General features: G+C 34.9%; 1 pseudogene; it reads left to right on the top strand.

The window, feature by feature from the left end:
- The first annotated feature begins 515 nt into the window (after nucleotides 1–515).
- On the top strand, nucleotides 516–12,435 carry LOC149216310 (large ribosomal subunit protein mL101 (rPPR4)-like; annotated as a pseudogene).
- Nucleotides 12,436–18,541: the final 6,106 nt, after the last annotated feature.

The following is an 18,541-nucleotide window of genomic DNA, read 5'->3' as shown; positions in this document are numbered from 1 at the left end:
TTGAGCAAGCATTTTAGGACCAATGAAGCTCATTTCATCAATGAGAATGTATTTGACATCACAGAGTTGTTCTTGATGGTTTAGTAGGGATTGACCTTCCAAAGGGTGCATAAAAGAGATAGGGATGCAGAGGTCGGAGTGTATGGTTAGAGCATTGATGTGGAATGCCACAACACCGATTGGAGCAAGCATGATCAGTGGGTTTTTTCCATTGGCAGAGTTGGTTAGGAAGGCATTTTTGAGGCAATCAATTAGGAAAGATTGTTGGTGCCAACAGTGACATGGATGAGCATCCTTAATGGTGTTGTGGAACCATTGCTGGATAAGTGGGAGAAAACGATATTAAATGCCATGAGTTGGCTTGGGCACAAGGAGGAAAGGGAATGTGGATTTGGAGAGGGAATTTGGTGGAGTGTTGTGGAAGAGTGGTTGAATTCTATGAATCTAATGGTTGTTTCTTGAAAGTACGAAGGGATAAGAGAGTGGTCCTAATTATGGGTTGTATCAAAGTCACGATGGCTAAGCATGTCAAGCTCATCAAGGAGGATGTTGTTACCTGGGTGGATTTGAAAGAGGAATGGCCATTCTTCCATGTCTATGGTGGGGGTGGGGGGGGGGTGCATTGCATCAAGGGAAGGATCATCAAAGTCATACAGGGGTGGTTCTAAAGGAGCCTGGTGAACATGCCATGCTTGATACATGTTGGCAATTTGCTCCGAGTGAGAAACAATTGCCTCACTGGTTTCGCAAATGTCGTCAGACAATCTATAAAAAGAGTAGTACAAGAGTAGGTCACTCCAGCAAAAGTCGACATCGGATGTTGAATTTTTATTTGGGATTGCAGTGTACCGAGGAACAACGCACAAAACCATGGGAGGGAAAATGCGCTTCCACGACAATGTTTTTCGGCGGGAGGAGAATGACCAACCTCGTGTGACTTCAATAAGAGGCAATGACTCTAGTGAATGAGATCTTTGCATGTATGAGGTGATGAAGGGTGTTGTTAGAATATGGGCATCCAAGTTGTTTAAAACATGTCGGAAAACTTTTTTTTAACATTGAGGGAGACAAAAAAATGGTTGCATTGGATTAGAGGGAGTTTTTGGAGCAGATGACATGTTTCTTGTGCACCAATGTCCCTATCAAAAACAAATTCAGTCATGAGTTTGCGGATGAAAAACATGGTAGGTGTGTCAAGGGGGGAACTTTGTGAAAGTCGTGCAAGCATTTGGTAATAAATTTCGGACTTTCCTCTACTTTCGCCGCATACTTTGCAATGTAGTTCAATACAGCATGGCACAACAAAACTAGTTGGAAGTCAATGTTGGCCCTCCAAATTGCAAGCATATGAGAGTTGTGCACATTTAGATTGTTGTCATTTCTAGCAGGAGTGCACGTTTTCTACCCAGAAGCACTAATTTGTAGAGAATAATTTTCACACAATTCCCAAGGAACTCCATAGCAGTAAACAATAGAGTTATTTTTTTGCGAAGACATGTAGAGGAATGATAGTTTGTGTGCCTTTGGACGTAGTTCACAAGTTCCTCATAGTCTCAAAGTTAATTTAATATTTCATTTGTCGCAAGAAGGTAGGGATCACATATAAATGAGTGATGTATTCCAGGAGTCCTATTCTGGAGAGGTCGAGGGTTCCAAGCAGTGATGTAGGTATCGAAAAATGTTTTGGCCACACGAATGTCTACAACATTAGCCTATTCAAGGCCACCCATATTACATGCATCTTTGAACTATAGCAACCCATGTACATGTGCAAAGCCTCTATGTTGCCATTCATACCTCAGTAACAAAGACGAAAAAAAAGTAAGAGGGATGCATGAAAAGGAAAAGTGAAAAAAAGTAAAGTAAAGGGTAAGAAATGGTAGAGCCATACCTGCACTAAAATTCCTTTACAAGGAATCCTTTTAGTATAACCTCTTCTAAGAAGATTGTAAATCTGCAATGGATGTATTGAGATGCACGATGCAGGTTTGAAACAATGTTTTGGATTCTCCATTGAGATTGATCTTGTGCATTAGATGGAGGATTGGAAGGCATAGACATATGAAATTCACGCCATTTGGTATCAGTTGCACTTAGTGTGAAGAAGAAGGTAGGGTTACCATGTTGAATTCTCATGTCGCTTATCTCCCCTTTAGCCCTAGTTCAAAAAGAATGACTCCCTCTAAGGGATGAGCCGAAGCGCATAATCTGGTCTGGAATTGTCAAAGGCAGACGCTGCTAAAGGTGGAGGCGAAGGTTTGCTACGATTGTTGGTAGGGTATTTTCAAGGTCCCTTTTAATGAAGACAAAAGCAATTTCCTGGCTTCGATGACACATGATAAGGTTGTATAGGTAATAGTGAAACCTAGGAAGTTGGCCAAATCGATTGTCATGGAAGTGCATTAGATGCAAAGCATATTCTTGTATATCAACTTTTTCAATTCTTGGTTGGTTAATCATGACAGTTCCAGTGGGGAAGAGGGTGAGGAAGGCCATGGATAAGAGGCCCCCTATGTTGTATTCGTTGAATGGAGAAAGGTCAATGATGGGCCATTGAAGTGAATGTGTGGGTGTGGAATTGGAGGATTCAATGTAGGAAATTATCTCATCAATTTTTGTATGAGAATTTGGTAGAGTTGCAACAAAGAAGGATGGTTGAAGGTTAGAATGGTTTGGGAGGAGAAGTTCATGGTTAATATTTTCAGAGAGGTCTTCTTGGGGTCCAAGGGAGTTGGGGGAGAGATGTTGTAACATACCAGAAAGGTCTGAAGGGGAATCAGGAAAAGAGGAAAGTGCAGGCGGGTTAATTTGTAAATCTTTGTAGAATGGGTTATTTGCTAACTTGAACTGCAAAGCAGAGAGAACATGTGATCTGGTGACAAAGAAGTCATAGGATATGTTGTCATTGTTGGTTTTATTTACAACAAGGATTCCTATTTCTAAGATCATGCAAGGAAGGGAGGTGACAATGTTAGTTATATCTTAAGGGAAGATAATAGTATGGCTAGAATATTTGTATTTGCCTCCGCGTGCATGTGTTACTTTAAGAACGAGGTTGACATGGGCAATGAGCATCTCTTCAAATTGAGTTAGGAAAGCAAGGACATGTGGTTGGTTGCCTGGGTCCATGTTGTTTGATGAGGAGAAGCAATGGACAGTTCACTCAGAGGCACAACAAGAACTCACAACTTTGGCATTTTTTTTTCATGGATGGGTAAGCTTCACGACAAGTGGAGAAAACTTGTATGGGGCTAAGTGCATCAATTATTTCATGAAAGTGACGATGTGCATGATGGAGATGGTTGTTGGGGAATTGATGACGAGTTGAAGAGGAAGACACATGGGGGGATGACTGCACATGGAAAGTGGGAGGTTACAAAAGGGCATCAGTTGGAATTGAAGAGGAAGCCACATGGGGGGATGATTGCATATCAAAAGTGGGAGGTGATGAAAGTGCATAGATTAGAATTGATTGGGAAGCAAGTGGACATGGAAGGGAAATCAAAAGACTTTGGGTGGATGATTGGGGATGGAGACAAACCTGGGAAGGAAGAGGAGTTTTTGTTTGGGTTGATTTGAGAGGGAAATTTTTATTGAGGATTGTTGTGGAGAAGATGACGACATGCATTTATTCTATCCTTGTTAAGTGCATAGTGGCATCATCGATGTTCCTTATGTGCACTATTTGCTGGGGTGGGTTGCATAGATGTTTCAAACAAGAAAATTTGTCTCAACATCTAAGGTGTAAGTGAAGTAGGAGAAACAACAAGTAAAGCATGCATGACAAGTTTTCTGTTTTTGTCTTCTTGCTTGTTTAAAGTTGTGTTTATTTTCTTTTCTTTTTTGTTTTTGTTTTGCATTACAAAGTATAGTAGCATATATATGGTGCGAGTGTTGCTTTTAGGGAAAGTATATGCATTATCTAATGTGATGAATGTGAATTGCAAGTGCAATACGAAGACGAGAGTGAATAATATTTGTTTTGTTTTGTTGTTGGACTTGTTCGAAGTAAAGTAATCCATCCTAGGCTGTTCAAATTATTATTAGTAATTGTAAGCACAACCACATGATGCATATTTGGCCTAGACTAAAGGAAGCCCATTTGTGCATGTGACCATAATTAGAAGCATTAGGTGAGTATTTTTTTTCATATATATCATATCATATTTATATGTGCATTTGAATAATGTGTGTGTTGCAAACAAGCTTACATGGTGAACAAGGATTGTGAAAAGCAAGTGAGTGAATGACCATGTATATAGAAGAGACATTACAAGTAAGAAAATGGGCATTTATGCATGCGAGAAAAAAAAAACAAGTGGCCACCCATTTGTTCATGAGAACCAATACAATTGAGAGAGGGTGAATATAGTTATGAGAAAGTAGTACAAAAGGACGAAGCATTGTTGAAGATGACGTCTAGAAAAAAAAGTAAAGATCAAATTGTAGACAAGAGGGTTCAACAATGTGTAAAATGGCAAGTGGGGATTAATGAGAGTGATGGGTGGGAAAGGAGTTGGAAATCATGAAAGGGAGGGGCATAATAGGGAAAGTGTTCACAAGGTGAAGGATGGGCATCAATGGAGAAGGAGGGGGGGAGAGTATGAGAAGAAAAGTGTTAAAGGGAAAGGGTGTATAAAGTAATATATGGGGAATAATGAGGGAGAGGGGACAAAGGTATGTTTATAGGCAACGATATTTTTTTTTTTTGGGGGGGGGTGTGGGGGGAGGAGTGGGTTGATGGTCTTAGAGGAGGAGAGCAGACACGGAGGCGTAATGGATTTATTTAGAGTGCATGAGGGTTAGGCGGAGGTGTTCAATGCCGTTGAAAGTGTTTGTTTTGATAGCTAGCATGAAGAGGAATAAACGTGATGTGACCCCATTGGATAGACAACTTCTGGCTCGTTTGAAAGGAGGAAAAGGTCCTTTGCAAATATGCCCAAAAGGCCATGGACAGCATCGTCGAAAGCAACCACATTTTCGAGTTGGTCAGTGTGGTCATGTAATTCAAATAGGAGCACATAGTGATAGTCACATTCGAGGAAGGAGCCTTCACATTTTGAATAATGCCATGTGTTGTTAGGTTGTTGCAAAATTTTTTTCATGCATTTCATCACATCAACGATAAGGGGCATGCAAGGAAGTAGAAGTCATCCAAGTTAATTGTTGTAATAGTAGCACAGAGGAAAACCCATGCAGACGTTTCACCAGGGGCCATTGCAAGAATGTCAGAAATTGTTTTTGTTTGCATGGGCCTGTTGGGTGCGCCAATGTATTTATGGCTGAGTGACGATGAGGAATATTTGATGCCTTCTTCTTGAAACCATTTCTTGAGTTGATGTGTTTTAGAGATATCCGAATCTAAAAGAAGGAAAGTCATTAGGATAGTTCTGATAGTTCGCCCATTGAACTTGACAAGACGACCCCCTATGATTGCAAGGACTGGAACCATACATGCCATGCAGAGTTTGGAGAGCGCTCGTCCTTCAGTGTGGTAGTGTTCTCCCCACAAGGTGACATCAATGCTGCTACTAGACATGTTGTTTAGGGAAATAGTTTGTCTGGGAGTTTCAGATCCATCACATCAACAAACGATAGAGGCAGGAGAGATCGAGCTAATGACACCAATAACATAAACAAATGATTCGAGAGATGCAATTTTGAGTGAACTTATTGGCACAAATGGAAGTTATGGGAAGGTATTATTTGATCTCCATATAAAAGGTGATATACATTTGATGTGGAGAAGAGGAGGATTTCAAACAAGTGTTTGCAAAAGGGATATGATAAGCCCTTTGGTTCCCTGGAATATGTACTTAACACTTTAACATTGGATGCAAATACTCTCTTCCCTCCATTTTTTCAACGTTTGAAATTTTCAATTATAATGTGGACAATTTCTTAGTCGATCCCAGTGCATCTATAAACATAATTCCTTTATCTGTAGAAAAGAAAATCAATGCAAAATGGGATCAAATAGAGGCACAAATCACTTAGCTGGACAAGACCCTTGTCCATGCTATTGGGGAACTCATAAATGTGCTTATACGCTTATCATCTTACCAATGCGGTCACCAATGTATAAATATAGTAATTGTGGACATTCCAAAATCATATGATGTATTGTTGAGTAGAGATTGGTCCATAAAATTACAAGGGTATTTTTTAAGAACTGTTCACACTTATGGATTTCATACAAGGGAAGAAGCAATAAAATTCACATAAACTCAGAGCCTTACATGAAACATAATGTCACTCCCTTTGAAGGTAAAAATGAGCGTGTGGATTTTGTAGACCTTATATTTGGAAATTGCTTCTTACAAATTGATATAGGGTGCTATCTTGCTCATCCATCCCTAGTCCCACTTGACACACAATTGGAACTCCTTCTTAGTCCAACTGGTGAAAATGACATTTGTAAACTAAGTAGTAATTGTAGTAATAGTACTAGTGTAGTACATAGTCCTTGTAAATATGATGTTTGGACATTGTATTTTGATGGTTCAAAGACACATGAGGGATATGGAGATGGTTGTGTTTTAGTAGACCCACGCCAAATAAAACATTTGTTCTCAAGCCGCTTGGAATTTGAGTGCATGAATAACATCGCAGAATATGAGGCACTCATCTTGGGCTTACAAAGGGCCATCGACCTCAATGTTAGAATTCTCAAAGCATTAGGTGACACAAAAATTGTCATACGACATGTACGTGATACTATACATTGTGTGTCACCCCATCTAAAAGGTTATCAACAAGAGGTATGGAATATGATTTCTTAGTTCCAAGATTTCAATATTGTTTTTGTTCCTAGGATGTGTAACACAGCAACAGATGCATTAGAAAATGTTGTTGCTAGGTTATCATTGTTTAGGGATGGTTTTTCTATAAAAATTCTTTATAATCCTTGAGTCCTTGACAATATTACTAATTTACACATTTTCAATGATGAACAACAACCACTACACTTTATGGCAAACATTGATGTATTCAAGGATGCAGCTATCGTTGAAGAAGAGCATGAGAGAGAAATGTAGGATGCATCTCGCATAAATAAATAGAACCCCATGCCGAAAGGCATCGTATCATTGGAAAATATGTATGACTAGAAAAACCCCTTTACCGCAAATTCTTCTCCGATTACACTCATATCGTGAAACCCATGTAGGAGATGGTAAGGAAGGATGTGATATATACTTGGGATAAGAGAGAAAAGGATGTGCTTTCCCGTATCATGAAATCTATTGTAGATGCACCTACTTTGCAGTTTATCGAGCCATTTGAAATTGTGTAGATATGGCCACGCTAGATGAGACCATGTAGTGATTCTGCCAATTCATTGAATGTGGATACATGGATTTCATCGCCGTCACGATCAATGAGGTCAAACCCAAAGGATTTCCCAAAGCCGCATGCATTAGTGTATGCTTGAAGGGGTGTTTTTGAGAGAACTCTAAATTGGATGGACCAAAATTTATGGGTTGAAGTAAGTGCCTTAAAAGGGACAATTGTTGCAGACGAAGGGAGAAAATTTGTGAAGTTGGTAGATTCGCTTTCATTCGGGGGGGGGGTTGATGAAAGGGAAGAGACAATGGATGAGGACGAGGTCGCATGGAGAATTTCTTCAGTGGAGAGAATAAGAGGGGTTGGCTTGCCGATCAAATTTACCACATGGAGTAGTATTTCAAGTTCGAGGACCAAAAGTGACCTGCAAGAAAGAGCATATGTGAGCATAGAGGGGAAGTAAAACACTATAAAATCAAATAGATTATAAAGCAGACATAAACGAAGAGGAAAGGGAGGGAGGATTGGGCAAGATTCCCGATGCGCAACATACATAGTATGATGTGCATATGTGCATAAGCATTTGTGTAAGAGCACAATAGAGCCTATTTGCAAGTATCCATTTCTTGCAAGGGAATCATGTGAAGAAAGAAGCAAGACCGCATGGTTGTGAACACCATTAGAAAGGGAGACACGGTAGCGAGGGGTTGACATCCTAGCAGGGTGTATTTCTTCGACAACAATGACTTGGAGGATTGGTTGCATCTCGGTAGAGCTAGCGAACAACAATGAAAGTGCGTTGGTAGTCAAGGTCGGTTCCATGGTGATACAACGTTGTTGTCAAAAGAAAGATGCTACAAGAGAATATCAATTGTAATTGTACAAAAGTGAAGAACAATTTGTGTAGTAAAAATAAAGGAAAAGGTTAAAGATTTTATCTTAAAAGAGATGAAGCAACAATAGAAATTGAAGGGAAAAGTGTGGAAGATAAAAACACATGAGGGGGAAGAAAAAGCAGGCAAGAACAAGTGTGCTACAAGAAATGAATAGATAGCTAGACTATTGTCCTTATGATTTGTGTAATTTGCATGTGGAAAAGTTAAATGTTTCACGGGTAAGAAAGCAAAGCAAGAAGAAAATAAAACGCACCATGATTTTTTTATTTGTTGAGAGAAGGACAATTTTGGAAGGAAGAGATGAATGGGCAGGAAATTTCAATGCGATACCTAGAAAACATTGAGGGCTTGTTCAAACAAAGAGTTTTGGTAGTAGCAAGGCAAAGTAGGAAGCATTGTTTTGATTATGGTTTTTGTGTGTAAATCAAAGTGTCTTTCTGGATTTATGGCAATTACAAATTTTCACCCTATTCATGAGACCTTGCAACTTTTCAGATGAAATGGATCTATGGATGCAGGCAAATAACATTAGTAAAAAAAAAAGATAGGCTAGGTTGTTTTATGTGAGAGAAAATGACTGACTATATTAAAAATAAAAGAGCGTGTGGCATTCTGGAAATAAAAAATGTGAGAAGGAAAATAGAGGGTACAAACAAGGGAATAAGATGTGTTTTCACACAACATGTAACACTAGTTAGATAGAAACCATAAATAGTGTAACATAATAAGAGATAACAATCATAAAGGAAAAACTTCCAAAATAGGGGAAAAACAATGTTAAACTAATTTCCTAAGGATATGAAAAAAGTACATGCATATATGTCAACATGTAAAAAAACAATGCAATAAAGAGGAAAATCCAAATATCTTTACCACTCAGAAAGGAAAAGCATAAGATATCCTGCCAGGTCAAAACAAATTTGTGTTAGGTAAGTGGTATTTAAATATGACAAGGAAAATGACTAAACTAGCTTGGCCAATTAATGCATCTAATTGAAACATTTGTAAAATACCATGAATCATTTGCAAAGTAGCAACAAATTGTTCCTCCAAAATAAGTGAAGTTGTAAAAGAACAATATGAAGAGGGTTCAACTGTATGCAAAGGGGAATAGAAGGATTCCTTGTCCAACAAAGTGTGCTAACTGTCAAGCTAGCAACAAGATGTGAGGAACTTTTTAAATAGTAGAGTGATGAAGGAGGACATATTAGCCTTTTAGAATCACATGGAAGAGGAAGACATAGTGGCAAGTCACTTGGGAGTTTTTCTCATATGTATGACAAATGCAATGTCTAATGTCATTATTGTAGAAGGTTTGAACCGTATGCATATGAACGTAGGAAAAAAATGGTATGGATAAATGAAATGCAAATTCCATTAAGGAAAGATTTAAAAAAATAAGTGAAGAGAATCAATTTTTGTTGCAGTATAGCATAAGAAAGCAATAAAGGGGCATGGTACGTAATGCTAGTTGTAGCAACTATCACTGAAAAGATAATTGTTTTTGAATCACTAAAATATGAGGTGAGAATGTGAAATAACAACAAAGTATCAAGCACGAGTAAAGAAGTATCAATGGTTTAAAACATACCGCATTCGTATGGATCAGTAGTTGAAAACAAAATTTGTATGGTAGTGTAGGGAATAAAGATGAAGTATACATTTGGCAATCTTATGAATTGGCATTTCCTATGCCAACAAATAGAAGCCATATATGTTTGGTTTCTTCGTTGGTAAGGATGGGGGAGCTTGAGGGAGTTGAGGCTTATGTTAGAAAATCGTTATTTGGGAAATCATTTGATGATATCATAGTATCCAATGTCCTCCTTTCTGCTTATACCAGAAAAGATCATACAGTCAGCGATGATGTCTTAAAATGTTGTATATCTTGTTGTACTATTTTAAAGTATATCATGAATCAATACCCCAAATATTTCTTTTTTAAAATAATTAAAATATTAATTTTATGAAAGACAAATATTAATAATTTTCAACCTTTGACAACTATATAAAACTCTCTACTTCTAAACCCAGAGTATATGATGCCAAATGAGGGCTTTTTTCAACCCTTGTCAGCGATCTCAAACTCCCTACTTCTATGATAAATTTCTATCCTTGCAAGAATTTTGTTACCTGTAATAACTTCTGGAAATAATATGTTGCATGATTTTAATAAATCCTCTCTCACGGCTCTTCAAATATTGCTTTAGATTTACAGGTAATCTGATCAATTCTAGGTCTTCAATCCTCGCTTTCACCGGGCCACTCAGATTCTTTCAACAGGTCAAAGTTAACCTTAACTCTAATTCCTCTTGTGCTTTGTCTCCAGCTGTATGGTAATAGATCAGAGTTAACCTCTAATTATTCTTGTGCTATGTTTCTAGCTATTAGGTAATAGGTCAGAGTTAACCTCTAATTCCTCTTGTGCTTTGGTTCTAACTATAGGGTGAAATTGATAGCACAATTATTATAATTAGTTTAAGATTTAGACTTAATTATGTTTTAAAATATTACTATGACATTGGATTTAAATAGGCCCATTATCTTTGATATGTCATGGAGTAACTCTTGTGATTTCTAACACATGATATGATCTAAAACATGATACATATGGATTTTTGATGGATATGGGGTTCAGAGAACATTCTGGTCTGTTTGTTTATCAACATGAATTCTTTCAGGCATGAACACTATGAATAATCCATTTCAGAAATTTTCATTTGTCAATATGGAACAAAAGTGCAAAGAATATACATAGGTGAATCAGATTTATGTTTGTCTCCATAGATCAAACACGAGTAATATGTTGTTCATCAGGGCTATTGTATTTAACAATTGGGAGACATGTCGTGACATGAGAAGCATGAACTTCCAATATTCACTAAGGCTAATCTTGTGTCTATTGTGACAAACACTTTGACTCTATAGTCTCCCACACAATATCCCTGTGCCCAAAAAACCATAGTTGGAACACTTTTGAGACGTGATATTAGCATGATTGTTGCCACTATTGGAAAGTTTGCAGGAAATTTCCATCTCCATTCTGGGGTACTACGCAAATTGTCTGCAAAGTTTGGAGATATTTTCCTATTACAACAAAGAGTGTTATGTTGAGATAGCCTTTCTAGAGGATTTTCCAGTCATATTTCAGAGTAAGTGTTCAAGTTTTGAATATCCAAACGTACAATCATGGTTTGTAAGGTAGCAGCACACATGCTCCCATAAGAAATTTGTCGCTATCAATATGAAGTGGCTGTAACATTCCCAGATCTTTAATGATCAAATGGAGCAATTTGAGAGGTGCCTCTCGCGATCTAAGGAATGAAGAAAAAATGCATCTCACTGGATGCATATTCTTATAACATTTGGATGAAAAATTATGCGGCTTTTTCACACATGGATCAAGTGGAAGGGGTGTTGATTGAACTGGAGCTTAATGATAATATAGATCCAGATTTGGAATATTGACAACACTGTAGGAAGCATTTATATAAAGACCTAAGTCCTTGACAAATCATAATCCGCTTTGAAAACATTGGGGAAGAAAATGATAGAAGTGGAGGTTAAGACAAAATGAAAGTATAAAGTTGCTTATGGGCATCTAATTAGTCTGTATGGCAGGATACAGAATAAAGATGAAGTATACAGAATCTTGAAATCTTATGAATTGGCATTTCCTATGTCAACAAATAAAAGCTATATATGCTTGGTTTCTTCATTGGTAAGACTGGGGGATCTTGAGGGAGCTGAGGATTTTGTTAAAAAATGGTTATCTGTGAAATCATTTGATGATATCAGATTATCCAATGTCCTCCTTGGTGCTTATACCAAACAAGGGTATTTGCAAAAAGTAGAAGTCTTTCTTCAACATATTATAAAAAATGGAGGCAAACCAAATGCCATTACTTGGGAAAGTCTTGTCGAGGCCTATATACATAGTGAACAAGTTCACAAAGCTATGGAGGTAATCACAAGATCTCTGTCAGTTGGACAAAATCATTGGCAGCCAAATTCTGAAAATGTGTTTGAAATTTTAATACATTTTGAGAAGCAAGGTGATGTTAAAAGTGTAGAGGAATTTTTGAAGACTTTGAGAGGGGTGAAATTTGTGAGCACAAAAATTTACAACTCTTTGCTTCACACATATCTTTGTGTTGATAAAGTTTCTTGCAGAATAGCAGAACTTATGATGGAAGATAATCTTAATCCCGATGAAGAAACAGACACCCTTCTCAAACAAATAGATGAATCTTAAGAAGAGTTGGAATTTTCAAATACTTGCAAGTGCACGGACCATTACTTGGAGAAACTGACAGGCATCACATACAAGACAATTATTCTTCAGAAGTTTTGGGTTCTGTTGAAATATTTATGCATGAAAGAGAGGTTGCAAGAAAAACAAATGGTTTGCAGAGGCTTCGGTGTCTAAGCCTCGTCTTTTTTCCTAAAAGTATGTTTAAAAGAAGGCCACTTTAACATTGGCTTAAATGTACCATAATCACGGCGAAACAGAAAAAAACGTTGAAGTTGTTGGGTAACACAGGTGTGAAATTTTGATCCAGTAGGGTGAATCGAAACAGAGCAACAGAAAGATCGACATTGAAAGAGACAAAGGTACCTTGTGTTTTCAGAAAGCAAAAAAGCAAGCAGTCGGGCCGATGTTGTGAAACTTGAACTCCAACGCTACAGGTCTTCTTCCTATCAACTGGCTGGGTCATAAACTATTTGCGAGCTTAAACATATTACATTATAAGAGCTTCTTTCTCTCCATGCTGGGATGGCATGTGATAGAGTTTCTTTAGGTGGCTGAGACTTTGCTTGGACGTAATCATCTTTAAGACCTTCTTTGCCTCCATGCTAGTGTGATAGAGACACATGTATTCTACAAGAAAGTTAAATGTTTGCAAGAACTTATTTGCCTCCAAGCTGGGATGGCGTGCAGTTTATAGCAAACCACATGTCTCGGCGTCAAATTTCACCAATAATTCTTGAAAATTCGTACTTGTGCCCCAAACTTCTGCCAAAGAAACATTCATTTCAGGGAATGCTCGTCAAGATACAAGGTGTAGGTAACATTAATTTTAGGGGATGGTCGTTGATACGAAGTTGCAGGGAACATTAATTTGAGAGAATGCTCATCAAGGTTCTAAGTTGTAGGTCTCCGTTCGAACATATTCAGTCCCGTTGGCCTAGTGTACTGAAACCGCGCCTTGCCAGTGTGCAAGAAAAGTAAAGGTGGAAGGGAGAGGAGTATGGCCGATTGGTGCAGGTGGGCCTTGTGTAGAAATGTAGTTTGACAAATAGCAAGATGGAAGGGAAAACACATGTCATGATTGTATTGGCCAGAAAGACCAAATCTAAGCATTTTTATTGGTTGGGTGAACAATGTTTGCCCACCGAAAACTAGCAAATAAAACACCTATTTTCGTAATTAACACTTCCATTCTTAACATTATTGTGATAGAAGTATACTTAACAATAATTGTAATGAGTTGCTAATCAAAATTTTATAATTTTCAATAATAAATCAATGTTTTGTAATAATATATATATATTTTTAATTATTATATTAATTTAAAAATATATATTTATTATATATTTTATAAAATTCATTATTTCTAATTTTCTATTAAATAAATAGAATAAAATGAGATTTTTTTACGTAATTTTAGTTGAAATTATCATTATAAAATATTTAATTAAAAAAAACTTTCTCGTTCAGCGTACCGTAATTAATGCAAATAATACTGAGATTAACTTAAAACATTAATTACAATATTACCATTCAATTAAGAATCTACAACAAATATTTATTTATTAATTTAATATTTTAGATTAATTTTAAGATTTATTTAATGTGGGATCCACAGTACTTTAAACATAAATGCAGGTTATAAATTTTATATGTACCGTGCAACGTTGAAATTTATTAAAAAAATTAATTTCGTGAATTTTGGGTCCGCACTTATCCCAAAAAATTGAATATCATCAGTTTCAGGTTTGCACTGATCTCCATATCGTCGTCTCATATTTACGGCATAGTTTTTAAGGAGGATTCTCTCTAAATTGGGCGGTTGAAATTGAACTATATTCATAATCTCTTCTGGAATTTTAATTTTTTTGGTCTGTTAAATGAAAATTCGATGACCTTTTTATATTTTTAATGGTTTTTATTTTAAGTTTTATTTAAATTATTTAGTGTTAATTTTCTTTTAACTTGAAAATATTTTTTCCCATTTCAATTTTCATTAATTTTCTTATTCTTGCATCTCAATTTTCATTAATATTTCTATGAAAGTGCTTTCTTTTTTCTTAAATTTTCTTATTCTTGCATCTCAATTTTCATTAATATTTCTATGAAAGTGCTTTCTTTTTTCTTAAATTATGTTATACGTTTAGAGATAACATATAGTCATACAATTTTTTTCAGAAAAAATCTTCTTTATCTCACTGACATTACCTGATCCTCTCAATATCTTTTTGATCATTGAGCTCAGAGGCTCATTCTACAGGGCAATATGAGGAGATGTGTACTTTAAAATAAAATAAAAATTATGTTCTAAATAAAAAAATAATATAATCTATAATAAAAAATAAATACTTTGTAAAATAATTAAAAATAAAACAATGAAAATTAACATATTGTATTTTGCACTTTAAAAAAATTTTCAAGTGAAAAAATTTAATCTTTTCAGACCCATGTTAAATTTATAAATAAGATAAATTTATACTAATATAATCATATATAGTAATACATGTCTGTAGCTTTTTATTTTATATAAAATCAATTGAAACCTGGACTTTTCATAATAATAATAATAATAATAATAAAACAAACTTAAACCCATAAAATTCCTAAATAACTTTAGAACCATTCCGAGCAAAGATCATATTCATATATCGTGAACCAAATTCCAGCAGAAAAATTCTTGAATGACTTTAGAACCGTTCAAAGCAGGATCATATTAATATACTATGAATCAAATTCCAAGTTTAAATCTATGACATATCTATCATTTGAGGTTGATGTAAAACAGAGCTGGAAAATCCCAAAATTCCCAGCTGCAAAATCCTTATTTCATATCGCGTTGAAAACTTGATATGATATTGACCAGGCAGCACTGAATACAAGTGGAGGGTCGTCGTCTTTACTCGAAGGACGGACCAAACAAAAGCTTGTAACTATAGGTGAACTGACAAATTTATTGAATGGTGGATAGAATTCACAAAAATCGCAGCTGGAAAGGATGTACCTACATAAATTTTGACGGGTACACTACGAAATTGGACGTCATTTTGACGGTGCACTAATATATATATTACACGCCATAATCGGAAAATATCGAACAACTGTCAAATACATCCTCGAATGCAAAATACGCCTTACAGGACGTCAACTTCCGATTCTCACATCTACAATTTATGCACTTTTAATGATTAATTATTTTCGAATTTTTTAGTCCAAATAAAATGAAAATTACGCTAAGAAAATATGGATACATTTAATGGGTTAAAAATGTGGTAAAGACATAATAGGTAACAAAATATGGTTTATATATTTTAAGTTATATCAATTAACTATAGTGTCTACCAACCCTAAGAATCCAAACTTTATATATTTTAAACTGTATCAATTAAAATACAAAACTAATATTAAAACGCCATCAAATTACTATAGTCCTTGCCAACCCTAATGGCCGGGACTAATACCAGAATGATTTAATTAAGAACTTGATAGATACATATGTAGTAATGGAAATTTAATCCCATCTGAACAAATTAATGAAATATGTAATAAATTTATGCAAATCAATTACTATCTTTCATCTAAAAATGAAATATGTAATAAATTTATGCAAATGAAAACAAAATCAATTACTATCATTTATCTAGAAGAATGAGATGACGCCGAAATGTAAGTGTAAAAGATATCTACTCATCCCTAACCAAAATCCACCTTTCTCAATTTGCTAACTTTTTCCTTTTGTCATTATGGAAAATTGGGAGCCCTTATAAAATTATCATATTCCCCTCGCTAGTCTTCCACAACAAAAATTTCACATAAGAAAATCTACAAAAGAAGCACTGGTTCGGACCCGGAATATGCCTAATATGTAAAGCAGAGGAAGAAAACAACTTCCAGGTGTTCTTGCAATGCAGTCACACCCTTAAGCTATGGAAGAACCTTGCATTATTTTTTGGTTTTAGTTTTGTGTTGCATTCTTCACTAAAAGAAGCACTTGAATGGTGGAGTAATTAGAAAGCAATATGGAGACCCATTCCACAACTAGTATTTTGGTCAATCTGGAAGTGGAGGAATAAGTATTTGTTCCAAAATAGGAAGGAAGATTATAACATTGTTTTTGATAACATTGTCTCTCTTTATAACTCTCTTCCTCCCAAGATTTTTAAGCAGAAAAAGGAAAAAACAAAGAAACAAAAAAGAAGTAAGATGAGGTTTCCAAGAACTTTCTTTGATGGGGCTGCACAAAATGGTATCTGTGCCTGTGGAATCTACATAGTCATGAAGGAAGATCAACAGTTAATGGTGGACAAGGAACAAACAACAAAGCTGAAGCAACAACGCTATCAGGGCTCCTTCACTTCAACATTTTCCTAGATATTCAGTGTTTGCAGATCTATGGTGATTCCAAAATTATAATTGATCATGTCGCTGCCAAACATTCTGTAAAAAACCACAAGTTAACATGATGGATGAACATAATTGATTCTTTCTGGAGGAGGAGGAAGGATTACTCTATATTTCACGTGGACAGATCTCAAAATACTCAAGCAGACGATTTGTCGAAGAAAGGGCTCCTAACTCAAATGGGCAAGTGGAAAATGGATATAAAAATGGAAGCCAAAACGTACCAGATCCAGGACTTTTCTCTTCCTGGTACATAATCTACCTTGCCATATATCTATTCCCTTGGTATGTTTCTTGGAACTGTTTTTCTTTTTCAGAGTGCATGTTTTCTCTAAGTGGACAAGAGATGCTCTTTATAAGGAGACTATATCTATCTAGGCGATCTATCTGGTAAACTTTTGTTCTTTATAAGGAGACTATATCTATCTAAGCGATCTATTTGGTAAACTTTTGTTCCTTTATGTGTACCGCATATACATATCATTTTCCGTTATTTCCTCTTTTCTTCATGTAGGCTTTCTGAAGCAAAAGCATAGAATTGATACTTCTATTAGTTTGCAAAGCCAAGAAATCAACTCATATTTCAGTCTATTCATATGTAATGAGCCTTATCTATTTTTAATACAATTTAACTTTTTTCATACTGAAAAAAAAATAATAATAATAATAAATAATATATATATATATATATATATATATATATATATAAATTTTTCATTCTAAATTTTACATAAATATTAAATAACAAATTAATTAATATATAAAATTGTGTATTGGTCGAATCAAATCTTGATAATGATATCGAACATGATATATATTTTAATTGTTTGATGATATACTTTAATAATAAGGTACATATTAAGGTGAAGAGTCGAACATGAGATATATTTTAATGGTTAGATAATATACTTTAATTATAAGGTACATATTAAGGTGAAGAGTCATTTTTCTTTGTACAAATGAGAAATATTTAAATTCTCTTTAAAAAATATTGATTTATGATATACGCAATATGTTTTTAATGAATGATGTAAAAAATATATTTATATATGTGTTACGTTATCGTAAAACCTTATATCAGAATAATAAGTTTATAAGCTAAGATATATTAAAGGAGTAAAATATTCATTAATCAGCCTGCTTTATCTTTCTTGCTTTAAACATTTTCCTTTTTGAAATATAATTACAATTTTTTTTTATTATAAATAATTTTGAAATATTTTTATTATAAAATTGTAAAGATTAAATATTTCTGGTTTTAAATTTTTATTTATTTTTAAGTTAAAACTACATAACTTGTAAAGATTAATTGTGACTAGAGGAATTTAAAAAGATTTTATGGAAAGTTTTAAATTTAATCATTAGTATTTTAATTGTAATTGTTTAATATAATTAAGTATTGATAATTACAATTATTTTTAATATTAATTATTTTTTATTAAATTTATAAAAGTGTTTTAAGTTAGGTGTGGTCTAATTTATAAATCAAATAATTTTTTTACTGGTATTCATCAAAATTTGGTAATACAATTTTAAGATTGTTTGTTGTTTAAAATACATTTTTAAATACATAAATGGATTCACACCTTGAAAACCTATGGGACACTTGAATTATGTAGATTAAACAATTTAAACTCAAGTTTTTAAAAATCTCTTTAGGATTTCGTGAAAAAGATCATTTCATCTGTAAGTTTGAATACACATTGTAAGT

Source organism: Pinus tabuliformis, chromosome 1_1 (genome assembly GCF_031772625.1).
Source record: "Pinus tabuliformis cultivar Carrire ecotype Pingquan chromosome 1_1, CPIR1, whole genome shotgun sequence".
Classification (NCBI taxonomy): domain Eukaryota; kingdom Viridiplantae; phylum Streptophyta; class Pinopsida; order Pinales; family Pinaceae; genus Pinus; species Pinus tabuliformis.
This window is presented reverse-complemented; position numbering and strand designations above follow the sequence as displayed.